The 26,531-nt window shown below is 45.1% G+C and overlaps 1 pseudogene; it reads left to right on the top strand.

Annotated features, from left to right (window-relative positions):
* The first annotated feature begins 13,687 nt into the window (after positions 1-13,687).
* LOC149459132 (bile acid-CoA:amino acid N-acyltransferase pseudogene) lies at positions 13,688-14,203 on the top strand (annotated as a pseudogene).
* Positions 14,204-26,531: the final 12,328 nt, after the last annotated feature.

The raw sequence follows: 26,531 nt of genomic DNA, 5'->3' as shown, positions 1-26,531 counted from the left end.
TCTTTTATTTGCTATTCTGTTATGTACGATGTATGTTTTTTAATTCTCTTCTATTCTATGCTATTCTTTTTGAAATTTGATTTTTTTTTCTATTCTGTTCAAATCTATTCAAATATTTTTATTTCATTTTATTCTTTTTTCTATTCTATGCAATTCTTTTCTGTTCTATTCCTTTATTTTCTATTCTATTCTTTTCTGTTCTATTCTTTTGGAAATTCGAATTTCGGAAGAAGGACTATATTCTAACACTAATACACACAGTCATTGAAGGAAATCCACAATATGTTTATAGTTCAAATTTGTTTTCGAATTCGATTTCATTTTTTAATTTGATTTTAATTTTGGACGAAATTTTGTGTTTGTGTAAATTTGTTACTATTGTAATTTGTAACGAAACTAAACACATATGTCTACTATTAAAGTGTTACTAAACCCAGGACCCTGCATTCACTATATCCGGTCTTCCCAGACCCTGCAGTCACTATATCTGGTCTCCCCGGACCCCGCATTCACTATATCCGGTCTCCTCGGACCCCGCATTCACTATATCCGCTCTCCCCGGACCCCGCATTCACTATATCCGGTCTCCCCGGACCCTGCATTCACTATATCCGGTCTCCCCGGACTCTGCATTCACTATATCCGCTCTCCCCGGACCCCGCATTCACTATATCCGGTCTCCCCGGACCCTGCATTCACTATATCCGGTCTCCCCGGACTCTGCATTCACTATATCCGCTCTCCCCGGACCCTGCATTCACTATATCCGGTCTCCCCGGACCCTGCATTCACTATATCCGCTCTCCCAGGACCCTGCATTCACTATATCCGCTCTCCCAGGACCCTGCATTCACTATATCCGGTCTCCCCGGACCCTGCATTCACAATATCCGCTCTCCCCGGACCCTGCATTCACTATATCCGGTCTCCCCGGACCCTGCATTCACTATATCTGGTCTCCCCGGACCCTGCATTCACAATATCCGCTCTCCCCAGACCCTGCATTCACTATATCTGCTCTCCCCGGACCCTGCATTCACTATATCCGCTCTCCCCGGACCCTGCATTCACTATATCCGCTCTCCCCGGACCCTGCATTCACTATATCCGATCTCCCCGGACCCTGCATTCACTATATCGGATCTCCCCAGACCCTGCATTCACTATATCTGGTCTCCCCGGACCCTGCAATCACTATATCGGATCTCCCCAGACCCTGCATTCACTATATCTGGTCTCCCCGGACCCTGCAATCACTATATCGGATCTCCCCAGACCCTGCATTCACTATATCTGGTCTCCCCGGACCCTGCAATCACTATATCGGATCTCCCCAGACCCTGATTTTACTATATCCAGTCTCTCCGGACCCTGCATTCACTATATCTGGTCTCCCGGGACCCTGCGTTCTCTATATCCAGTCTCCCCGGAGCCTGCATTCACTATATCTGGTCTCCCCGGAGCCTGCATTCACTATATCCAGTCTCCCATGGTACACACAACATGGAAATGTAATTATTTTAGTAAATATAAACTGCTAAATACATTTTCTCATCAGCAGTTAGAGCAGTCTTATGACTTCTATCAGTGTCCAGCAGAGCACTGGTTACAGCTTGTAGGAGGAGTTTTCATTTTACTCTGGAAGAATGCAGACCCCCTGACCTCTGTCTCGACAGTGCTGATTGGCCCTGTGTTGATCACATGCACTCTCCCAAGAATAAAAAACAAAAAACTCTCTAGCAATACACACCAAACTGAGCATGTGCAGCTTGCCCCAGAGCCTCTTTTCTATCAGGAGATATTTAGTAGACACTGGAAGAAGGTGAGGATCAGAGAAGCCAGGATCAAACATTCTTTTTACACAGTGCAGAAAATTAACCCCTTAGGTTCCACAGTGAGTATAACAAGCATGCTTTACTGCATCTACAGACTGATTGTACTGTTGTGGGTGTAGTTACACTCTAAATTGCATGAGAATAACTCACTGACTGGGAACTCCCTCTAGTGGGCCTATATGTAAATGCATCGGATGCAAAAAAAAGTTAAAAATACAGAAACTATATATATATTTAACAGTTCCCTACCGTACTATACCCGAAGGACGGCTACAGCGCGTCCCAATGACACAGCAGGTCACCAGGTAACTATAGTTGCTGGTTACACTGTTCAACAAATTTTTATTTTTTGCCAGTTTTGGAAACAAAAGGATCCATTTCTTAATGAATTTCACATTCTGAGTTCAAATATAACAATGAAATTTGTCAATTGGCTCTAGTTTTTCTGTAAACGGAAAATTTTCTACTATAGGCGTAATGACTACATAATGCACAATAATTATATAGATAGATGTCTTTCCACAAATATAAAGCAAGTGATATTGACTACATAACAAAGCCTAAATGGCATAATATATTGCATAGGATTACCAAGAAAAATTATAGCCATAAGCTAAGTTGAATCATTTTAATACTTAGGATTCTCACTAGTTTTGTCTTCAGTTTGTGTCGGTTTTGCTTCTCTTGGCTTTTCTCTTGTATTCGAGGAAAGGGCTATCTCTTACAACTGCACGTGACTACACGCTTCAGGTTCTTCCTCACTTGACTCAACCACGAAGGATTCTGGTGCTTTAGGAATTGGTAGCCCCTCTCCGACGTATTGCCGATGGAATATTTGGATAGTGCACAGATAACTTTTTCTTCTTATTTAGCCCTTTTACAATTGGAGGCACCATACAAAAGTAACAATTACTAACATGATCTGTTGGCTCTCTCCAAATCATTGGCACAGCGAAAGGCATAGATGCCTTTTTTCCATTCAACCATTGCTCCAGTGCCGTCCCACAAGAATTGCAGCATATATGTGGTGCCCAGCTCTTGTCCTGGTCTCCTATCTTGCAGCCAAAATACAAGTTGTAGGCTTTCTTAATCATTCCTGTTATCCTCCTTTTTTGTGAGATAAAAGTTATTTCACCGCAGATATAGCAGAAATTATCTGCTTTATTCTCACAAGTTCGAGGCATTACTGAGTAGCCTATATAAGCATAAAACGAAATGTAAAGACGCTGTCGAACTACAATCAGCTACAGATACTGCAGCTTTTATGCAGTGAAGTGATGCAATTAAAGGCTAATATTGCATCATCTCAGTATACATGCAATTTTCTATTGGTCACCAGTATCAATTGCGCAATATGCAGCTGAAGTTGCATCATAATTTTGAATGGCTTACGTCATTAGATGGGTGAATATATCATGGAAACTAGAGCCAATCAACATTTTTTAGGGTCATTTTCGTTTTCAGCACCCCAAAATTATGTAAGATTAGCTAATTTTATGCCCAAAACTTTTTATCTGTTGAACAGTGTTATCGGCTGCACTTTCCTCACGCTGTCACAGAGTGAGGAAAGTACTGCCGAGAACCGGCAATTGTCAGCGAAGGGATTGGCACTGATCATCAGGGCACTGATCATCAGTGCCCAGCAGTGCTCCCCACCTGTGCCACCCACCTGTGTACATCAGTGCCACCCACCTGTGCCCAGCAATGCCACAAATTAGTGCTGCCCCACAGTGCCGCCTATCAGTGCAGCATCATCAGTGCCAGCTCATCAGGGCCGCCTATCACAGGTCTTTTGACAGTTCTTTTCTGTTCCCCATGGCTCAGTATCTAGTCTGCTCAGTGCATCATTTGAGAGCTAACAAACTATTTATACACAGACACTAATTGCAATTTAAAAAGCCACAGATGTGGGATATTAACCTTTAATTTCCATTTTAACCCGTGTGTGTCACCCAAAGAACCCAAACAACTACGTGATAATAAATGGTGTCATATGATCACTATCCTTAAATAAAAGACATGATCAATATCAGTGCTAAACTTTCATGATTTCTTCCAGGGGATGCAAACTTTTGAGCACAATTGTATTTTGAGAAACATTGTAAAAATGTTTGTACAATTTAATAAAAATTATTTTAAAAACATGTCCTTGTGTCAGTGGTGTCACTGGAGGTAAAAAAATGTTCCTTCGTCTGGGGTGTCCATGAAATTAAAAGAATCTCTCTATGTCAGTGGTATCACTGAAAGGAAAAAAATGACTGAATTAGTGGTGTGGAATCAGTGGGAAAAGCCCTCTGTTGATGGGTTTACTGGATAGAAAAAAATGTTCCTGAGTTGGTGGTGTCACTAAAAGGAATAAAATGTCCCTGTTGATGGTGTCGTTGGAGATAAAAACAATGCCCTTCTCTTGGTGATGTCATGGAGAGAAAAATTTGTATCTTTGTCAGGGATGTTGCTAAAAGGAAAAATGCCTCTGCATCAGTGTTAGGGGTAAAAAAAATGCAACTGCATCAGTGGTGTCAGTCTCAGGATGACCTATTTGCCACTGTCAGTGGGATAAATAAGGGGAGGGCTCTGTGGGCTACAAAACAAGCTCATTCCTAGACAGTCTGCCTCCATTAGCCTTGTCTGCAGGTCCGACTTTTATGCCAATGAAAGGGGGTGGGACACTGAAAGGGGTGTGGTCATTAGTGTTTCAATGTGGCATGGCTGTGTAGGTGTATGGGAGGTGGAGCAGTTGTATCATTGAGTGAGGCATCCATACTGAGAAGAAGGTGTGTTCTTAGTGGCCAATCTCCTCTCTTCTGTACAGTAAGCTGCTATTAAAGGAGAAAGAACAGAACCTGCTCTCCTGCACCTATCAAGGTCCCTGCTCCTTCTAACAGGAGTGGCACTGTCATCACTCCTGTCAGTAAGGCAGCTTGTGAATGGAGCAGTCGCAAGCTCCCAGCGCACCCTTCCCTTCTACATTGTGTCCTCGACATGTGACCTTTCTGCCCTCCCTTCACCCGGCCCAGCATTGCACCACCATGCAATGCCCCCTTTATTGCCACAGCACTGCAGTGCACTAGTCCACTTGCCATAACTGTACCAAAGTGCACTAGCCAACTCTTCACCACTGCACCCACGAGACAATCAAGGCGTTTGCCTAATGTGGCAATATTCAGGGGGCAACGCCACCTCCCAGAAGGCACACAAGTGGCAGAGATGGGGACCTGGTAAGGCATTGCCTCAGCTCCGCCATGAGATCCAAGGAGGCTGCTGGAGGGTGCAGGGATGACCGGCTGCCTCATTCATTCTGGAGGTTAAGGTTAGTGCATGAATCGGGTGGTTGCGGTGGGGGAGGGAGTATTGGTTGGTAGTGGTCGCAGGTGAGCATGGTGGGGGGTTTGCGGTGAGGGTGGTGGTGGCAGGAGGGGGGGAGGGTTTCTGGGGGTGTCCGATTTTATGAACTAAATTCACCACTGACTGCACCTACATGCCCACTGCAGCGACACGCACCATCACTGCACACTTTTGTTAGACCTGTATCAAGGAGAATCCAGTTTTTTTTTTTTACTCCACTGCACATTGCTGGATGGTTGAAGCAAAGATTCCGTACTCCATCAATAAATGAATCCCAGTATACAGTGTGAAGGCAATGGAAAGGAATGTCATGGTTTGGTTTTCGCTAGAAAACCTCTTTGTGTTGACTTCTGTACTCACCACTGTTACGTATTAAAAAAAAAAAAGTTTGAGTTGTATGTCAAGGTATTTTTGTACCAAGCATATAAAATTCAATAAATGTTTAAAAAAAAAAAAAAAAAGAAAAGAAAACTTCCCAGCCAATAGTTTCATACACTTTGTTCTCATTTTGGTAAATCAAATGTGTACTTTGCCCACATGACGTCAGCTAGCTCTGCTCTGGATGGGCAGAGTACAGGTTTGCCTTACATAGGTGTTTACTTGAAACCTTTGATGCGCTCCACCACTGCCAAAACCCCTGTGTGGGTTTAAATCCAACATCGTATATTGGGGATGTAAAAAAAAAATAGGAGATGATAGAAAATCTCTCCGAAGGGGTCAAAACCAAAAAAACATTTTCAGGAGGAGTGAAGAAGGGTTAGAACGTCTGAAACCGATTTAATTGTCATCTGAGCCCTGCTGTCCTGTGATGTATGACGTCATTTGCCTAGACCTGAAACCCGGAAGTACTTGAAATGTAAAAAAAATGCTGACAAAAGTAAATAATATATATTTTCCTATTTATTTACTAATGTTAGCAGAATAAGGATTAGAACTAGTCAATGTTGCTTGAGAAAGTTAAATTCTTCTTTAAACTATTTTTTCCTTTTTATGTTTTGAGTGCAGGGGCGGACTGACATCTCATGGGGCCCCCGGGCAATAGGGGATCATGGGGCCCCTGTGTCCTTGCCCAAACTCAAAAAAGCCTATGAAAAAGGTACCAGGGGCATCTCATGGGGCCCCCTACTGACCCCGGGCCCTCGGGCAGTGCCCGAGTTTTCAAATGGTCAGTCCACCCCTGTTTGAGTGCCAAATGCAGATTATTCTCATTACATTTATTTCAGCATATTATGTTTAGTTTGGAGTAACCTGCAATGCAGGAAGAAAAGAAATGCACAGATTAACCCCTTGCCTACCGGGCACTTATACCCCCTTCCTGCCCAGGCCAATTTTCAGCTCTCAGTGCTGGCACACTTTGAATGACAATTGCGCGGTCATGCAACACTGTACCCATATGAAATTTTTAGCATTTATTTCACACACATAGAGCTTTCTTTTGGTGGTATTTAATCGCCACTAGGTGTTTTATTTTTGCGCTATAAACAAAAAACAGTGCAAAATTTTATAATATAAAAAAAGAAAAACTTTTTTTTTCAAAATTTTTGCTAACAGGTAATTTTTCTCCTTCACTGATGTGTGTTGATGAGGCTGCACTGATAGGCAGCACTGATGGGTACTAGTAGGCGGCACTGCTGAGGTGGCACGGATAGGCAGCACTGATAAGCAACAATGATGGGCACTGATGAGCTGGCATTGACATGCAACAATGATGGGCACTGATGGGCAGTACTGATGGGTGGCACTGACTGGCAACACATCAGGGCACTGATGATCGGTGCCGATCCATCCTCCAACAATTGCCAGTTATTTGCAGCACTTTCCTCATGCTGACACAGCGTAAGGAAAGTGCAGCCGATAACCGTCAAACTGCATTTATCGGTGATCTGCTGTATCATTGGACACGGCTGATCACGTGGTAAAAGGACGCTGTGATTGGCCTTTTACCACATCATGTGATCAGCTATGTCCGTAGGACACAGCGATCACGGAGATTGACGGGGGCAGGTGGGAGGGTGCGTTCTGGGAGGACGTCATATAACGCCCTCCCAGAACTGGCCGGCCGCAGTGAAGACATCATTCAGCTATCTGCAGTCAGCAAGTGGTTAAGGTCTGGTCATTTAGAGAGGGATTATTTTGAAGTTGCCGACCAGCTTGAGCATATATTGCAATGTACTGTATGTACACAAAAATCCCAGTTTTTATGCATAGTTTTCTGGAAAGGGTATATAGCAGAGTGCAGATGGTTCATCCAGAATTTTCAATGTTAACATGTGGCCATGTCCTTTTAACACCCGATAGGTTAGAGTCCCATGTTTGGTTTGTGCCCACCATGTTCCTGGCCCATGCCTGGAGCTATTTAAATGGAAGTATAAAGTTGTTCTAAAGGCTGAAGGCCTTCTATGCATGAAGACAAACAACCTTCAGTTTGCAGCTCCACCCAGCCTCCCTATCAGTTTCCTGAGCCTGATCTCGATCCAGTGATGTGCAGGAGGGCACCCTGGCTCTTTCTCCTATTGGCTCAGACACAGTAGTGGGAGCCATTGGCTCCCGCTGTTGTCAATCACAGCCAGTGAGGCTGGAGCAGGGGGGCGGGGCCGAGCCACATTGGGGTTTATTTACTAAAGCTGGAGAGTACAAAATCAGGCTGACTTCTGCATAGAAACCAATCAGTTTCTAAGTTCAGCTTGTTCAATTAAGCTTTGGCAATAAGACCTGGAAGCGGATTGGTTTCTTTGCAGAAGTCAGTCTGATTTTGCACTCTCCAGCTTTAGTAACTAAACCCCATTCTGTCTGTCTTATGGACAAACAGAGCCAGCTTTGAAACGAACACGCACGAGTGCCCCCATAGCAATAGGCTTCCTATGGGGGCACTCAGCAGAGGGGAGGAGTCAGGAGTGCCAGCAGGGGACCCCAGAAGAGGAGAATTGGCGCTGCTCTGTGCAAAACAATTGTACAGAGCAGGTAAGTCAATCACTTTAGTGCTCAAGTTTCCAAATTTGTAAAGAGAACTGGGGGAATAGTTGTCCATCACGGAGACTTGGAAAGCAAGAATAGTAATCTGTTGAAATTGGATGACATTCATTTGAGCAACCTTAACCTTCATGCTGGTTTCGAGCAGGCACTAGCGACAGTGGGGCGCTCGCCCTCAATCTATTAGCTTGTGTGTGGAGGTTTGCCAGCGAGTAATGTGGTTTCAATGGGCTATGTCCTTGAGTGGAAGTTGGGTCAGCCTAGTGTCTGTCCGGCACTCACGGTAAGAATAGGCCTTTAAAAACTATGTCCAGTTACTGTTCCCATGTGCTAACACTTTAACTCAGACTGGCACTGGTTAAGTCATTATCTTGGAAATTAAAAGTTGTGACCTTGCCCTCTCCTACTCTGTCTTTGTGTCATCTTAGGCAAAGTTACTTGTTAACACAGTTATGGCTTTGAACCTTTGCTTCTCAACAGTTATGCTCCCTGGAGAGCTTCCAACGAGCTGCCTGCACCTCCTAAAGGTACAACTTGTTTCAGCCTTGGAACACAAACATCTGAGCTACGGGTTCTGTTTCAGGAGGACGCACAGCTGAGTGTATATTTCAACAATGAGTTATGAAAACAGATCGTTATTCAGCCCTATTAGGACGACTGTGTGCTAGGAGGGGTTCATTTAAATGAATCTGATCAACCTGCATGTGATAAAGCTGCGCCTTTTTAGAAGGAAGCGAGATTAAGAGTGTCCTTAACCACTTCCAGACCAGGGCAATTTTCAGCTTTCAGCGCTATCACACTTTGAATGACAACTGCGCGGTCATGCAACATTGTACCCAAATGAATTTTTTAACATTTTTTTGAGACAGATAAAGATTTATTTTGGTGGTATTTATTCACCGCTGGGATTTTTATTTTTTTTGCTATGTAAATTAAAATGTCCAAAAATTTTGAAAAAAAGTGTTTTTTTTATAAAATTTTGCAAATAAATAATATTTCATCATAAATCTTTGCCAAAATTTATTCCGTTATCTTTTTAGTAAAAAAAAAAAATCCAAATTAGTTTATAACCATAAATTATAATTTTTAAACATTTAATTTACATTTTTATTTTATTTTTTTATATTATTTTTTTATTTTTTTTTACATACTGTCACCATGGTGACACTGTACTACTTGTGGGGGGTGATGAAGATTTTTTTTTTTTACACTGATTGCTTTTACACCCATATAGGATGTAAAAGCAATCATTTCTCTTTCTCTCTGTGTCATTCTTGCACTCATTGAGAAGTACTGAGTGAGCTGTGATTGGTCACAGCTTGTCACATGGTACAAGGCTGTTGTGAATAGCCTTGTACCATGTGACCTCTGTGATCATTCACAGATTTCACACGTAGTAAGCAATGATGTCACAAGTGACATCTTGCTTACTACTTTGCATGTGATTACTGATTGGCCAATCAGTGATCACATGATCGGGACCTCGTACAGAGATCCCGTCCGACGATCGGTGTTTCACTGTGTCCAGAGGACACAGCGGGCACCGGATCGCGGTGCTGCATGCTCCCAGGGAGCGCGCACAAGCAGGGTGCAGGGAGGCCGTTTATAAACGACCACCCGACCCTGCACTGCCTCCGTCCGGCCGTTTATATGCAACGGCCAGTCGGGAAGTGGTTGAAGTGTCAGTAGACTTTATCTGTATCCTTGTCCCTTGTAATCGATTTAAGGAGGTCAGCTTGGTGGTGGGGAATGTTCTTCGTGACTGTAAGGCCACCAGGTTCTTGGGCTACACCAGGCAGTGTGGGTTGGGTCACTTGCCCTGCAAAGGGGTACCTTTTCTCAGGGTGCACGCTCAACCAGGCGGAGACTGTAGTCATGTGGAAGATCTAAGATGAGATGAGCTTTCACTGTGTGAAATAAAAATAGAGTTCCTCTGAAACGTGGTGTCCCATGCCACTACACACTGTGACTTTAATAGTTGCGTTAGGAGGGACGTGCTGAGTCTGCGCCCACTCCACCAGTCCAGCGTACCTCGGTTACCTCACTCCCAGTAACAGAATGGGGTCTAGGGTTGCCACCTCATCCCTTTAAAACCGAACACATATTAGTTACACAGGTTCTGGGGCTGATTAAGGTGGTTATTAAACTCACTTAGGTGTCCTTTTATGAAACAGAGATCAGCGGCGATCCTAAGGATCATTGCTGATCTCTGATCATTAGTGGTTTAGGAAACAGAGATGATCAGCGGAGAACATGTTCTTCAGTGATCATCTCAGCACACAGACTGCCAGTGTATGAAGGAGAGATGTAAGCCATTCACTGGCGATTGATCTCTGTTTTCCCTCCAGATTCTCCAGCCCAGAGCTGGAGAATCGGGGGAACCACAAACGAAGCAGCGATAATTTACTGCTGCTTAGTAAACGCTGTTTGACTGATCTCTTACTGTAATCTCACGACATTATAGTAACAGCAGTCGTCTTCCAGCGTTCAAACCGTTTGTAGATCGCTTCCCTCTTTATTCAGAGAAGCGATCTACACCGCTTCATAAAAAGGCATTCAGAGGAGAACTCTCTCTGAGAATGCCGGAGAACTGAGCAGCGTCATTTACTGCTGCATGATAAAAGGACACCTTAGTGCGTTATCTGCATTCAGTTAGCCTCAGAGCCTGTGTAATTAACATGTGTTCTGGTTTAAAGGGATGAGGTGCCAACCCTAATGGGGTCCCATTGGAGCATGGAGCACAGGTATTATGCATGCTCAATGTTAACTCCTTCACTTCCCGTACCTTGGGCCATGGATCTCTGTAATGCTAGCCAACTCAATTGCTATGGAAGATGAGCTGCTAGAAAGGGAGCCACAGCAATGACCCTCTCTCTACCAAAAGACCTGCCACCTTAAGAGGTACCACACCTACGACTGGTTGCTCGTGTCTTGGACTTGCACTTGATTACCCTTAGCAACACCATTACTCTTCTTTGTCTGGCCGAGCTAACCCTGTTTACATGGCGTACTTTATACCCCATAGTGCCTAACAGACCCCAGGTGGTTTAGCATATCTGCCATATGACACTCATGCACCGCTTTAGTAAATTCAGACCAGGCTCAGGAAACCGTTAACAAGCTTTACTGAAAGTTTCTGCAGCATAACAGGTTAAAGAGCAAACACAGTTCTAACTAGTCTAGTATGTGGCTGCTTGAGCAAACCTTTGAAAGGAGAAAGTCCATTACTGGTGGAAGCCCACATTTTGCAGTACTCTAGTCTCTTGTGGGACTACAAGTCACAGCAGCCCCTCAACAGCTTCCCGTGCAAGCTCCTCTCTCCCTCCAGGCGGGTGTCTGTTGGTTGTAGAGGGTTACATCTTCTGTGAGCCTTTTGCTTCTACCCACATGGCTGGAGCTTTCCTGGGCAAAGCCTTCCCCCTTTTTATATGACACTGGGAGGAGGGCAGAGCCCTGCAAAAAGCTGTGAATCTGCAGTAATCCTTCCCTAACCTGAGCAGACTAGCTGCTTACTAACACGGTACATTCCCCTAGTGGGCAGCTGCCTACAAGCATGAAAACCATGCAACCAGCATTAGGAAATCCCAGTAAAATGAGCCTCTGCATCTCCCACAATAGACAGTGTAGAGGTGGGCCATCACACACGCTTGCAGGGATCTTGGCCTGGGTGCAATCCATTGAAAAGTACAAAGAATATGAAGCAGGCAGTAGATGCACTTAACGGACCTTAAGACAGGAGGAATTTTCCGACATAGTTTAATGCATGTCAATGTTTCTTTCTCCTAATATATATATATTAGTATTCTGTATATATAAAATATTTACACACCTGCACCTTATATTCAAGGGTCATCCGGCCAATTGGAAGAGATCATGGTCGTTCCATTTCTTCTCTGAAGGTGATGGTCAGGGGTCTTTTCTACAGAAGTGAACTGCACTCTTGTAACCATGTGTGAGCACCGTTTGGTGCAACATTACTCCTGGCTAATGATGAGGTTGCTGTAGGTGAACAGGTCCATGACAGTATGGGTTCTGAGGAAGAAGGTTGACACTGGCTGTCATTCACCCTGGAAGGCTGACGACATCTTTTTGCAGAAAATAACTTCTTCAAGGAGTGGCTGTGGGCTACAGGTGAGTATACCAGCAAAAGTCGCTTCATCTTCTCTTTTAATAGGCCATTCTTTTTATCTTATGGTCTGGATTTCTGCTTTAACCAGTTTCATACAGCTTTTTTGAAGCTCTTAAATATTTAAGATGTCAGCTGCAAGAAGAAAAACATTTTTGTTTAGCAAATAGAAGTAAAAAAAACAGTAAAACCACTTTGAACAGCAAATGTGTATACTTGATTGTGGTTCACTCACTGCTGAGAATGCAGCATTCGTCTTATGGGCATAGATATAATATGAAAGGCAGTAACCAGTGATGGACCGCTATGAATAGGAATGATACTAAGAGTATAGACAATCAATCATATTACAAGTGACAATAATAATCATGCATTTGACTCTGATTCACCCTGTTTCAATTAAGCCGAGCTCAAGGAACCATTAGCAACCTCTGGAGTAACCCTATAGTTTCACAGAACCCTAGTTGCAAATGGCTGCTCTATCAAGTGTTTTTCAACCTTTTTACAGTCAAGGCACGCTTGAACTGTGCACAATCCCGGGGCACACCAGTCTGAGGGTTCGTTCACACCAGGAGGTGCATCTGATCAAGTGCTTTTTTGCGTGTTTGCACGCAGCTCATTTTTTAACATTCAGTGATCTTAGGTTGCAATGCTTGTCCCTCCAAACTCCCCCTTCTCATACAAATTCCACCTCCTAGAGCACCCCCCCAACAAAAAAATTCCTCCTTCTAGCACAAATCCCCCCTCCCAAATTCCTCCTTCTAGCACAAACCCCCCCCCCCCCCCAGATCTTTCCTCCTAGCACTGACCCCCGTTCCCAAATCCCCACTCCTAGCACAAACCCTGCTCCAACCCCCCCCAATCGCACCTCTTAGCATAACCCCCCCCCCCAAATCCCCCCTCCTAGTACAAATGTGGGCTGTGCTCTCTCCCTACTCCACCCCAATTCCTCCTGGAATTAAAATGGATTTCTCTCAGATCCATTACCTGCCCCCACTTACAATTTCTGCTGCCTGTACAGGAGCAGTGTGGGCATGATCATATCCAGCAGATTGGGATGAGAGTGGTACTCTGTGTTCACTCCCGTGCACTTTGACTCTGCATGGAGAGAAAAAGAACAGCATGCACGGCTCCCTCCTCCTCCCTGCAGCTATGGGTACTATTGCCAGGCAAAACAGAAAGGTGTAGTGCCAACCAACATGCCCTTAACAACCGATGATGGAATTGGTTGGTAGGACATGGTCGGGCGACCAGGAGTCGCGCTCAGACTGGGATGTGGCATGCCTGAGAAAAACCCTGGATTAGGTCATAAAAGAAGCAGGATTAGGTCATAAAAGAAGCAGAATTATTCTCTGTACCTAATAATAGAGTTTTTATTTGTTTTTTTCTTTAGGATCCATAGTATTTTGTTATGGTGCATCTCACAGTCACTCCAGAGTCTGGCTTAGCGGATGAACCAGTGAAGATCGAAGCTTGGGACCTTCCTCCACATCAAATTATTACTATTAGAGCATGGCTGAAAGATGACAGAGGAGAGATATTTTACTCTAGAGCTTTCTATAGAAGTGACGATGAAGGAAAAGTGAACCTTCAACAATCACCAGCCACTGGTGGAGACTTTCATGGGGTTCATCCAATGGGACGTTTCTGGTCTTTGAAGCCAGTTACTCCATACTTCAGGTTGATCAAGTGGGATGTGATGGGAAGTCCCTTCAAGATTCACCTGGAACTCTACAGTCAGCTAGAACTTAATGCTATACCAGAAAGTTCTCCTAAAGCTACTGCGTGCCTGAGGAGATGGTATGTGGCTGCTGGGGTCCAGAGATTGCAAGTCCGAGAAGGGCGACTTCGGGGAGCCCTCTTCATTCCTCCAGGCAAGAAACTCTTGCTGTGTTTTTTTTCAACGCAATATCATAAGATTGTGTAGATGAGTTCTGTACTGAAGCAATGTGACAGCAGACGGGAGCCTGTTATACTCTCCTATTTCAGCAGCCGATATAACAATAAAAAAAAAAAAAAAAAGATATATATATATATATTACACATACATATATACATACATATACACACACTATATCTATTTATATACACTGCTCAAAAAAAATGAAAGGAACACTTAGAAAACACTTCAGATCTCAATGGGAAACAATATGCTGGATATCTATACTGATATGGATGGGGTGATGTGTTAGGAACGTAAGGATGCCCCATCATTTGATGGAAATTAAAATGATCAACTTACAGAGGACTGAATTCAAAGACACCCTGAAAATCAAAGTGAAAAAATGATGCAGAAGGCGAGTCCATTTGGCTGAAATTTCATTAAAGCAACTCAGAATGGTCCTCAGTAGTTTGTATGGCCCCCACGTGCTTGTATGCATGCCTGACAACGTCGGGGGAGGCTCCTAATGAGACAACGGATGGTGTCCTGGGGGATTTCCTCCCAGATCTGGACCAGGGCATCACTGAGCTCCTTGACAGTCTGAGGTGCAACCTGGTGGCGTCGGATGGACCGAAACATGATATCCCAGAGGTGTTCTATTGGATTTAGGTTAGTCGAGCGTGGGGGCCATTCAATGGTATCAATTGCTTCATCCTCCAGGAACTGCCTGCATACTCTCGCCACATTAGGCCGGGCATTATCATACACCAGGAGGAACCCAGGACCCACTGCACCAGCGTAGGGTCTGACAATGGGTCCAAGGATTTCATCCCGATACCTAATGGCAGTCAGTGTGCCATTGTCTAGCCTGTAGAGGTCTGTGCGTCCCTCCATGGATATGTCACCCCAGACCATCACTGACCCACCACCAAAACGGTCATGAAAATAAAAGTTGTTACAGGCAGCCTAATGTTCTCCACGGCTTCTCCAGACCCTTTCACGTTTGTCATATGTGCTCAGGGTGAACCTGCTCTCATCTGTGAAAAGCACAGGGCACCAGTGTTCAATGGCAAATGCCAATAGAACTCTATGGTGCCGGGCAGTGAGCACAGGGCCCCCTAGACGACGTTGGGCCCTCGGGCCACCTTCATGAAGTCTGTTTCTGATTGTTTGGTCAGAGACATTCACACCAGTGACCTACTGGAGGTCATTTTGTAGGGCTCTGGCAGTGCTCATCCTGTTTCTCCTTGCACAAAGGAGCAGATACAGGTCCTGCAGATGAGTTAGGGACCTTCTATGGCCCTGTTCATCTCTCCTAGAGTAACTGCCTGTCTCCTGGAATCTCCTCCATGCTCTTGCGACTGTGCAGGGAGACGCAGCAAACCTTCTGGCAATGGCACGTATTGATGTGCCATCCTGGAGGAGTTGGACTGCCTGTGCAACCTCTGTAGGGTCCAGGTATGGCCTCATGCTACCAGTAGTGACACTGACCCTAGCTAAATGCAAAACTAGTGAAAAACAGTCAGAAAACATAAGTAGGGAAAAAATATCAGTGGCCTCCACCTGTAAAACTATTCCTGTTTTGGGAGTCATCTCATTGTTGCCCATCTAGTGCACCTGTTAATTTCATTAACACCAAAGTAGCTGAAACTGATTAACAACCCCCTCTGCTACTTAACTGACCAGATCAATACCCCAGTAGTTTAATTGACTTGATGCTAGACTCTGATTATAAAGTGTTACTTTAATTTTTTTGAGCAGTGTATATACAGTATATATGTGTGTCCAGAGTTACTGATGAATAGCAATCCTTGTAGATATCCCAGTATTTGTAGAATATCAAAACTCTCTCCACTATACAGTGCATTCGTAAAATATTCAGACTCCCTTTACTTTTTTTTTTTAATTCTTTAGATAGCTTTTTCACAGAACAAACATACAACAATAAGGCAAGTAGGTGGATGCCGCCATAAAAGACAACGAACCAGGTTAAGTCCAGATACATAAAAAAATCAAATTGCCATCCCCAAAAACAGCATAGTGTAATACACTGGACCAAGAACCAATACAAACAGACCATTCTGTTATTCATAAGCAAACACTAAAAAGGGAAAAAGAAAAAGGGAAAGAAGGGAGAAGGAAGAGAGGAGAAAAAGAGAAGGAAAAAAAAGGGGGGAGGGGGTGGAATACAACACAGAAAGGAAGAAGGAATAAAAGCCACAGCAAAGGGGCAAAAAGAAAATGATGAAGGGACTTCAAGCCATCGAGCGCAGCAAGGAATCATATTCACTCGAGCAGGTAAAGAGAGACCAGTGGATCAATCTCTGGCAAAACTAGGCCTCTTGACCCCGAACCGCCGACATAATATTTTCCATTAAGTGTCTGTCCTCCACCCTAGATAACCAAATAGAAATAGAGGGGGGAGCCTCCTGCTTCCAGAGAGAGTATACAGGCCCGAGCAGCATTGAGCAAATGCACCAAAAAGAGTGCTTGTAACATTTCCTAGAGAGATCGGAGTGGAGCATCAGATATCCGGCAGGGTCATCCCCCAGATCAAACTCAGGCGTTTAATAAGGCCCCTAACCTGCACCCAAACAGCAGTCAGTTTCCTACAAGACCAAAAGATATGTAAGAGTGAGCCATCCTCCTCCTTACAACGCCAGCATACCTTCATGGCCTCAGGGAAGATCTTATGCAGGATGATGAGAAACCTATACCACCGTGTATGCAATTTATACCCCAATTCCTGATATTTACTGGACACGAAGGAACAGAGAAAATACAAAATATGGTCCCTCTGCTCGGTCAAAAAATGTCCTGTGCAACTCCTCCTCCCATTTGAGAAGAAACGGTGGCACAAACGTGTCATCCGGCTGACTGAGCAACTTGTAAGCCAACGAGAAGGCATGTGAGGTGGGCTCAGGAGTAACACAAAGATCCTCAAAAGAAGTACTAGGACCCCAATCGAATCCCTTATGAGTCAAGGAAGACAAAAAAATGAACAAATGTGTTGTAACCTCCAACTGTCCAAAGGAGGAACAAACATCTGTCGTATTTCCACCAGAGACTTCAGCCGGGGTCTGGTCATACAATCGCGAAGAAGGAAACTACCGCCCACAGATAAAGACCGAAATCTCCTATCCGAAATCTGCCATCCAAAATCCCCAGTGGAAAGCAAGGGTTACCCAGAACGGGATATAAGCGGGATATCGTGGCTCGGACAAGTCGACCCTCCGCACAACCCCCAAAGAGGCACTCAACAAAGGATGGGACTTGACAGCCAGGATTTTGTTGGGATCCAGCCACAGGAGACAATGAAGAGGCGCATCCACTGCACATTGCTCAATCTCTACCCATTGCCGAAGACCCCCATCCCTACACCAGGAGAGAATCCTAGCCAGATGTATAGCTTCATAGTATCTAACGGGGTCCGGGAATGCCATCCCTCCTTAGCACTTAGACATCAACAAATAGAAGCAAGATAGTCACGGGGGAGACTTCGCCCAAATGAAATGCAGAAAAGACACCCCTCACCTTCCTCAAAAACGCCAAAAGGGACTGCAATTGGGAGTGTTTGAAAAAGATATAGAAGGTGGGGCATAAAATTCATCTTAAGTTTGGCGTTCCTCCCCATCCAAGAGTGGGCAAAACCATTCCATTTATGCAGATCCGCCGTGATAGCAGCCAGAGCAGGAAGGAAATTGGTTTGGAACAACTGATCTTGAGTATGGGTAATCTCGACTCCCAAGTATGACAACGATGAGGTGGCCACCTGAAAAAGAAAGGAGGCACAGACGGCCCCGAATTCTACTGTCGGGTATAGAAACATTAAAAAACTCTGACTTGTGGCTATTAATTTTGAAATTTAAGAGCCCCATAGTGAGACAGCTCTTCTAAAAGATTGGGCAATGTAACCTCAGGGGCCTCCACAAAGAACAAAAAGTTGACAGCAAATGCTGCCACCTTATGTTCCATCCTGCCCATAAGAACCCCCTTAACACTGTGGTTCAGACGCACATGATGCAAAAGGGGTTCTAAAGTCAAAATGAAGATCATCAGCGACAAAGAACAACCCTGGCGAGTCCCATTGGACAGGGAGAAATATGCAGAGGTGGCCTAATTAGTACTAACAGCTGTTAAAGGGTGAGAATATATGGCATTGATCCAAGCAAGGAATCCTGGGCCCACGCCTATATATCAGAGCGTCTCCTTCAAGAAATGCCAGTCCACCCTGTCAAAGGCCTCAGCGTCCGCAGAAAGCATACACAGGGGTAGCTTATGAGAATGAGCCCAATGAATGACATTCAAGACCCTAGTAGTATTGTGTTTAGCTTCCTTGCACAGCATAAAGCCCACTTGATCAGGATGGACTAGTTCCTGGAGAAAAGGCAACAGCCGAAGGCAGAGGATCTTTCTAAAGATCTTCAGATCCGCGTTCAAAATTGAAATGGGCCTATAATTCTGACAGTGAGTGGGATCCCTTCCCTCCTTTGGAATGACCGTGATATGTGCCTTCAACGAGTCCAAAAGGAAGGGAGTAGCCCTCAAGAAGACAATTAAGGGCCGCCGCAAATCTAGGTGCCAAAATAGGAGCAAACGCTCTATAATACGCCCCTGTAATACCATGGGGTCCCGGGGCTTTCTGAGGTTTAAGCAACCTAATTGCGCCAAAGAACTCATCGGGCGAAATTGGAGCACTTTCCGACGGCCTCCAAAGAGATCGTAGGAAGTCCCGAAGCAGCTAAATACTCCCCAATCTGCCCCCGTCGGGTGTCGAGTTGTTCAGGTGTCAGTGGAGCATGCAAATTATAGAGCTTCGAATAATAAGAGCGGAAAGCCTCTGTAATTTCGGTCAAGGAATAACCACGCTGTCCCTGCCCCTTTTCAATAAAGGGAATGTAGCTTTGGAGAGAAAGTACCCTGGCTTATTGCCATGTTCATAGAACAACTGGCAAAGCCTCCGTAATTTGGATTTAGCATCATGTAGAAGCAAATCTGCCAATTTACTCCACTGGACCCGAATTCAACATCCTAATAGGTATGGTGCAAAATCAGGCCACTAGTCATACTTCCCTCCCTCGCGGATCTGAACGCTCAGGTCTGGATCTGTTCCTTCTGATAGAGGAAGCACAAGGCCGCTGCAGCATTAGTGTAGGTTGCACAAGTAGATCCAAAGCTGTCCAATCCAGGACCGAGATACAGTGAATGAAATAAGTATTTGATCCCCTGCTGATTTCGAACGTTTGCCCACTCACAAACAAATGATGACCTATCATTCAGCATGATTTCTGGCTACAAGGTGTCTTTCTTACAGGTAACAAGCTGAGAGTAGAAGCAGTCTCTTAAAGGGAGTGCTGCTAATCTCATGTTGTTACCTGTATAAAAGACACCTGTCTACAGGAGCAATCAAACAATCAGATTCCAAACTCTCCACCATGGCAAAGACCAAAGAGCTGTCCAAGGATGTCAGGGACAAGATTGTAGACCTACACAAGGCTGGACTGGGCTACAAAACTATCGCCAAGCAGCTTGGTGAGAAGGTGACAACAGTTTGTGCAATCATTCACAAATGGAAGAAACACAAAACAACTGTCAGTCTCCCTAGGTTTATTGCACCATGCCAGATCTCACCTCGTGGAGTGAGAATGATCATAACAGTGAGGAATCATCCCAGAACTACACGTGAGGTTCTTGTCAATGATCTCCAGGCAGCTGGGACCACAGTCACCAAGAAAACAATTGGTAACACACTATGCAGACAAGGATTGAATTCCTGCAGTGCCCACAAAGTCCCTCTGCTCAAAAAAGCACATGTCCAGGCCGTCTGAAGTTTGCTACTGAACATCTGAATGATGCAGAGGAGGACTGGTTGAAAGTGTTGTGGTCAGATGAGACCAAAATCGAGCTCTTTGGCATCAACTCAACTCGCCGTGTTTGGAGGAGGAGGAATACTGCCTATGACCCCAAGAACACCATCCCAACTGTCAGACATGGTGGTGGAAACATTCTGCATTGGGGGTGTTTTTCTGCTAAGGGGACAGGACAACTGCAACGCATCAAAAGGACGATGGACAGGGCAAAGTACCGTCAAATCTTGGGTGAGAACCTTCTTCCCTCAGCCAGGGCATTGAAAATGGGTCGTGGATGGGTGTTCCAGCATAAAAAATGACCCAAAACACACGGCCAAGGCAACAAAGGAGTGGCTCAAGAAGAAGCACATTAAGGTCCTGGAGTGGCCTAGCCAGTCTCCAGACCTTAATCCGATTGAAAATCTGTGGAGGGAGCTGAAAGCTCGAGTTGCCAAACGTCAGCCACCAAACCATAGTTTGGAGTGGGCATTCAAAATCAGCAGGGTATCAAATACTTATTTCCTTCACTGTAAGCCCCCTCAACCACAGCCCCCCACAACTCCCGCCCAGGGTTATGGGGAAGTGGCCCTTGTCCCCATCAACATAGGGACAAGGTGCTTTGGGGGGGAAAGCTCCCCTACCCCCATTCCTGAACCATACCAAGCCACATACCCCACCATGTTGAGCGCATGTGGCTTGGTATGGTTCAGGAATGGGGGGGTGCTTGTTCACCCCCCCCATTTCCTGACCTACTGGGCTGCATGCTCAGAGAAGGGTCTGGTATGGATTTTAAGAGGAACCCTATGCCATAATAAAAAATAAAAACAAAATTATAAAGAGGCGTATCCCCCCTCAAATCCATACCAGCCTTTTATCCGAGCATGCAGCCTGGCAGGTTAAGAAAGGGGGTAGGGGGCGAGAGAACGCCCACCCCTCCTGAACCATACTAGGCCATATGCCCTTAACATGAAAGGGTTACTTTGGGATGGGAGGGGACTTCCACCCAAAGCACCTTGTCCCCATGTTGATGGGGACAAGAACCTTTTTCCCACAACCCTGGGCAGTGATTGTGGAGGGTCTGTGGGCAGAGGGCTTAACAGAATCTGGAAGCCCCTTTAACACGAGAGCCCCAAGATCCTGGCCCCCCCAAATGAATCAGCTTGGGGTACATGGTGTCCCTACTCATTCACCAAAAAAAGTGTAAAGAATGAGATAAAAACATCAGTTTTTGACAAGTCCTTTATTAAACACCCCCCCGCCAAAAAAAAAAAAAAATCCCCTGAAGCAGATCCAATGTCAATGATGATGAACGCTGGGCGCCGACCCCCCAAAAAAACAAACAAAAAAATAAATAAATATGTGTAACCGATGAAGGTTCCCGCCGTCTGACAGCTCCCCCACCTAATGGTTCTTAACCACTTCAATACCCTTTTACCCCCTTCCTGCCCAGGCCAATTTTCAGCTTTCAGTGCTGGCGCACTTTGAATGACAATTGAACGGTCATGCAACACTGTACCCATAAAAATTTTTTTTATCATTTTTCTCACACAAATAGAGTCTTTTGGTGGTATTTAATCACACTGGGAGTCCACAAACCATGTATATATATATATGTATATCATATGTTTGGGGGTTCTGAGTAATTTTCTAGCAAAAAAATCATATTTACATGTAGGAGAGAAATGTCAGAATTGGTCTGGGAGGGAAGTAGTTACTCTGTCACCTCCGCTAACTCCTTCTCTTGGCCTCGGCATCGTCAGCCATCGTGTATGGTGAGCTGCGCATGTAAAATCCAAAGAAACATTGCTGGCAGGCGGAAAATTCACTTTTAACGCAGAAATGACACAAAAAGCCAGCAATGTACAAATAACAACCATTTATTTCTGCTGGTTCAGCTATGCTGGCTACATACTTTGTTGTTTTGTCTGAGCACGAGATTGGCTGAAACCCCCGACACCTAGGAGCTAAATATCTGATCCCTACCCACAGAGATGGTGATCAAGTATATCTTTAAGAGTTCAAATCTGATCCCTACACCTGTACAGAGATGGTGACCATGGGTATCTATAAGAAAAACAAATCTGATCCCTACACCTGTACAGAGATGGTGACCATGGGTATCTATAAGAAAAACAAATCTGATCCCTACACCTGTACAGAGATGGTGACCATGGGTATCTATACGTCCTACAAATCTGATCCCTACACCTGTACAGAGATGCTGACCATGGGTATCTATAAGAACTACAAATCTGATCCCTACACCTGTACAGAGATGTGATCATGGGTATCAAGTAATCTAAGCAGCCGCTGGATTACTTTTACAGATGGCAGAAGGGGGTCTCACTGCCCTCCTGCAGCCACCTTTACTGGGCTCTCCCGAGAAGGCTCTCTTGTAATAGCAATCAGAGTGGCTAACTAGCTGCATGATCGCTATTACAAGCAGTAGGAGTGGATGTTCCCCCCCCCCACCCACTGCCTTCCTCAGGCTCTCCCGTCCCACTGGGAGACCCAAGCTACCAGCTGGCGCGTCCAGGTTTGGCTTTGATAGGGCCTCCCCTATGGTAACCCAGAAGCGATGACCTCACATCACTTCCGGTTTTCCCCGGGATGTAAACGGCACCATTTTCAAAAAAGTAAAAGCATTCAATGAGAGCGATCTTGGTGTTTTGAATGCTTTTAAGTGCAGAGGAGAGATCTGGGGTCTTATTGACTCCAGATCCTTCCACAAAGAGGACCTGTCACAGGCCTATTGCTGTCACAAGGGATGTTTACATTCCTTATGGCACAAAAAAAGCAATAAAAAATAAATAAAGCAAGAGTAAAAAAAAAACAATTTAATAATAAATAGTAAAAAAATTAAAGTGTCCCTCCCCCACGCAAAGGCGAACGTACACATCGGTCCCACATGTGTGGTAACAGCGATTGCCCGACACATGTAAGAGCTGATTCACACATGTGTGGGGCGGATTGAAGCTCAGGTTTCACAGCTAATTGATACAGTAGGTGTTCACGTCAGGTTTACATCAGGTTCAGGACAGGACTAGCTCAGGATCTTGTCCTGGTCACACATATGTGGTTTAGGAACGCTCAATAGCCTGTAATCCGCACCTGAACCTGAAGTCGCTGCTCAGAAATCAGACATGACTCTTTTTAACCCCTCGCCCACCGGGCACTTATACCCCCTTCCTGCCCAAGCCAATTTCCAGCTTTCAGCGCTGTCGCACTTTGAAAATTGCGCGGTCATGCAACACTGTACCCATATGAAATTTTTATCATTTTTTTGTGACAGATAGAGCTTTCTTTTGGTGGTATTTAATCACCTCGGGGTTTTTTATTTTTTCTTAAACAAACCAAAAACCACTGAAAATTGTGAAAAAAAAAAGTTTTTTCTTAGTTTTTGTTATAAAATTTTGTAAATAAGTGATTTTTCTCCTTCACTGATGTGCGCTAATGAGGCTGCAGTGATGGGCACTGATAGGCTGCACTGATGGGCACTGATGAGGAGGCACTAGTAGGTGGCACTGATGGGCATTGACAGGCATCACTGATGGGCACTGAAAGGCAGCACTGATACATGGCACTGATAGGCGGCACTGACTGGCACTGATTGGCAGCACTGATAGGTGGCACTGACTGGCACTGATGGATGACACTGAAAGGCAGCTCAGATGGGCATTGATATGTGGCATTGATGTGCACTGATATGTGGCATTGATGTGGCACTGATAGGCACTGGCACGTGGCACTGATCGACACTGACAGCTGGCACTGATGGACTTTGACAGGTGGCACTGATGGGGCTACACTGATCATCAGGGCACACTGATCATCAGTGCCCTGATGATCTGTGTACATGTCCCCTCCACGGAAAGCCGATTACCGGCTCTCCTCTCCTCTGTCAGTGTGACAGCTCGAGAGGAGAGAAATGCCGATAACCGGCATTTCCGTGTTTACATGTGATCAGCTGTAATTGGACACAGCTGATCACATGACCGAGCTGACACCTTCGGCTCTTTCCGTGATCGGTGATCCGCTGTGTCCGAGGAACACAACGCACCGCCGCTCGCTGCGCTCCCTGAGACACGCATGCACGGTGGGAATGGGAGGACGTCATATGACGTCCTCTCAGAACGAGAGAACCACCTTGCGCCCGTCATTGGACTATATGGTGGGCGGGACGTGGTTAAAACCGCAATGAATCTGCGCGGGCCGTGCACCGGACATATGTGAACAGGCACCATAGGAAGCAATGTTATTTCACACGTCATGCAGATTGCCGCATCCAATCCACATATATGTGAACGGGCACTAAGGCATTCCTGGGAATGTCAGGTCCTGGGCAGTAATTCCCGTATAAATCTAAAGCGGTCACCTGTAAAGCCTTTAAAGCGTCACCTATGGATAATAAAACGTACAATATATAAATAAACAGCGCAAAATAGACCTAAATACAAATATTAATAAATCAAAAAATATAAATGTCCCATATTAATTAGTACATATTTATATCAAAAAATCTTCAGGAAAAAACACCATAAAGTCCCTTGTGATGAAAACTGAGGATTCCAAATATATTTCTAGCCTTCCACCTCTCACCCGTGCACACCAACATCAAATACACTCACCAGATTTTGGTGAGTGAAAAGCCTTTCAGGATTTTGGGGAATCCTAAACCCCCTTTTCATCAGCTCAATGATAGCCCCTCCAAGATAAGATCTTCCTTCAGGTCCTCACCGTGGCTTCCTAGTTTGCTCCAATTTCAACAGCTTGTAAAAGGCACATTTATTAGGCCCATGACAGCCCGATGATGAAAAGCAGCCACATAATCCAGGATTCCCACACCAATGCAGCCAGATAGAGCAGAGGAACAGCAGAGAACCAGCCTAGATGCCACAAAATGGCCGCTGGAACGCACCGCTCGGCGTGCGCTCCACTCACCGGAAGTGACGTCAGACCTATGGCGAATAGACTGGAATTGCGTCAACGCGTTTCGCCCCTCCCATCGGGCGTTCTCAAGACGTACGCGGTTTTCCAGCGCTGCACGGCGTGCACAATTTTAAAGCGTGACATGTTAGGTATCTATTTACTCAGCATAACATCATCCTTTTAGATTTTACCATAAAAATTGGGTCACATATTGTGCTTTTGTGCATTAAGATTCAAAAAAGTGTATTTTTTTCCAAACAAATTGCGTTTGAAAAACGGTTGCACACATAAATTGCAACCCCCCCCCCCCAATTTATTCTGGGGGGTTCTAAGACATTTTCTAGCAAAAATTCTGATGGTAAAGTGTCAGAAAAAAAAAAGAACACTGACATCAGCCCCCCCACCCCCGAGTCCGAGGAGGAGGAGGTGTGGAGGCAGGGGCGGACTGACAACTCATTGGGCCCCCGGGCAATAGGGGATCATGGGGCCCCTGTGTCCTTGCCCAAACTCAAAAAAGCCTATGAAAAAGGTACCAGGGGAATCTCATGGGGCCCCCTACTGACCCCGGGCCCTCAAGCAGTGTCCAAGTTTCCAAATGGTCAGTCGGCCCCTGTGTGAAGGACATTACCTACAATGCCGTCCTATCAGTACACAGTGTCTTTGACTCACCTGCTGTGACCAGTACTCAGATGATGGTGGTGGATAGGTCGATGCTCCTCCTCCTCCTCGCGCTGACTGGATGCCGCTTCTTCCAGGTGTGCAGCTCCCGCCCACATCACCAATGGCCGCGCACCCGACTCTCCTCAGAAGAGAAGGGTCTGGCTGCACAATGGAGCTCCATTTTCAAAAAGAAACATGTGACCTCCACTCTGCCTTTGTTTTTTCTTTTTAGTGAACTTTAATGTAACAAACACATAGAGGCTGCAGAGTGGAGCTCCACTAAACAGGAAACATGTGACCTTCACTCCTTTTTTTTTACTTTAATGTAACAACCAATACACACAACTCCAGGAAGTGGAGGTCACATGTTTCCTGTTACCTATATCCTTTTAAAAGGGGGTGTGGCTGCAAAACATGTCCCTCCGCTCCAACTTTGTTTTAGTGAACTTTATTGTATCAATGTGTGGCTGCAGAGTGGAGCTCCACTTGAAAAAAAATGTGACCTCCACTTTTTTTTTTATTCAATAAACTTTAACATAAACAACCTATAGCCTACCCCACCCCCACCTAGGAACTGTACTTGAATCACCTCCACCAGATCATCCCCCGCAGCTATCACCTTTTGTACCACCTCCCCCTTCCTTTAGATTGTAAGCTCCACGATCCGGGCCCTCCTATTCCTTCTGTACTGAAATGTATTGTAATTGTGTTGTCTCCTTATATTGTACAGTGCTGAGCAAACTGTTGGCGCTATATAAATCCTGTATAATAATAATATATAAATCCTGTATAATAATAATATAGACTCAACTAGAGAGGGATCTGGCTGTAGACTGGAGGTGGAGTGGAGGTCACATGTTTCCTGCCGAGTGGAGCTCCATTCTGCAGCCAGACTCCATTGCCTCAAGAGTCCCGCCCAATCCAGAGCCCCACCC

This window comes from Staurois parvus, unplaced genomic scaffold (assembly GCF_062004578.1).
Source record: "Staurois parvus isolate SC_StPar_1 unplaced genomic scaffold, SC_StPar_1.0 ptg000272l, whole genome shotgun sequence".
In the NCBI taxonomy this organism is placed as follows: Eukaryota; Metazoa; Chordata; class Amphibia; order Anura; family Ranidae; genus Staurois; species Staurois parvus.
This window is presented reverse-complemented; position numbering and strand designations above follow the sequence as displayed.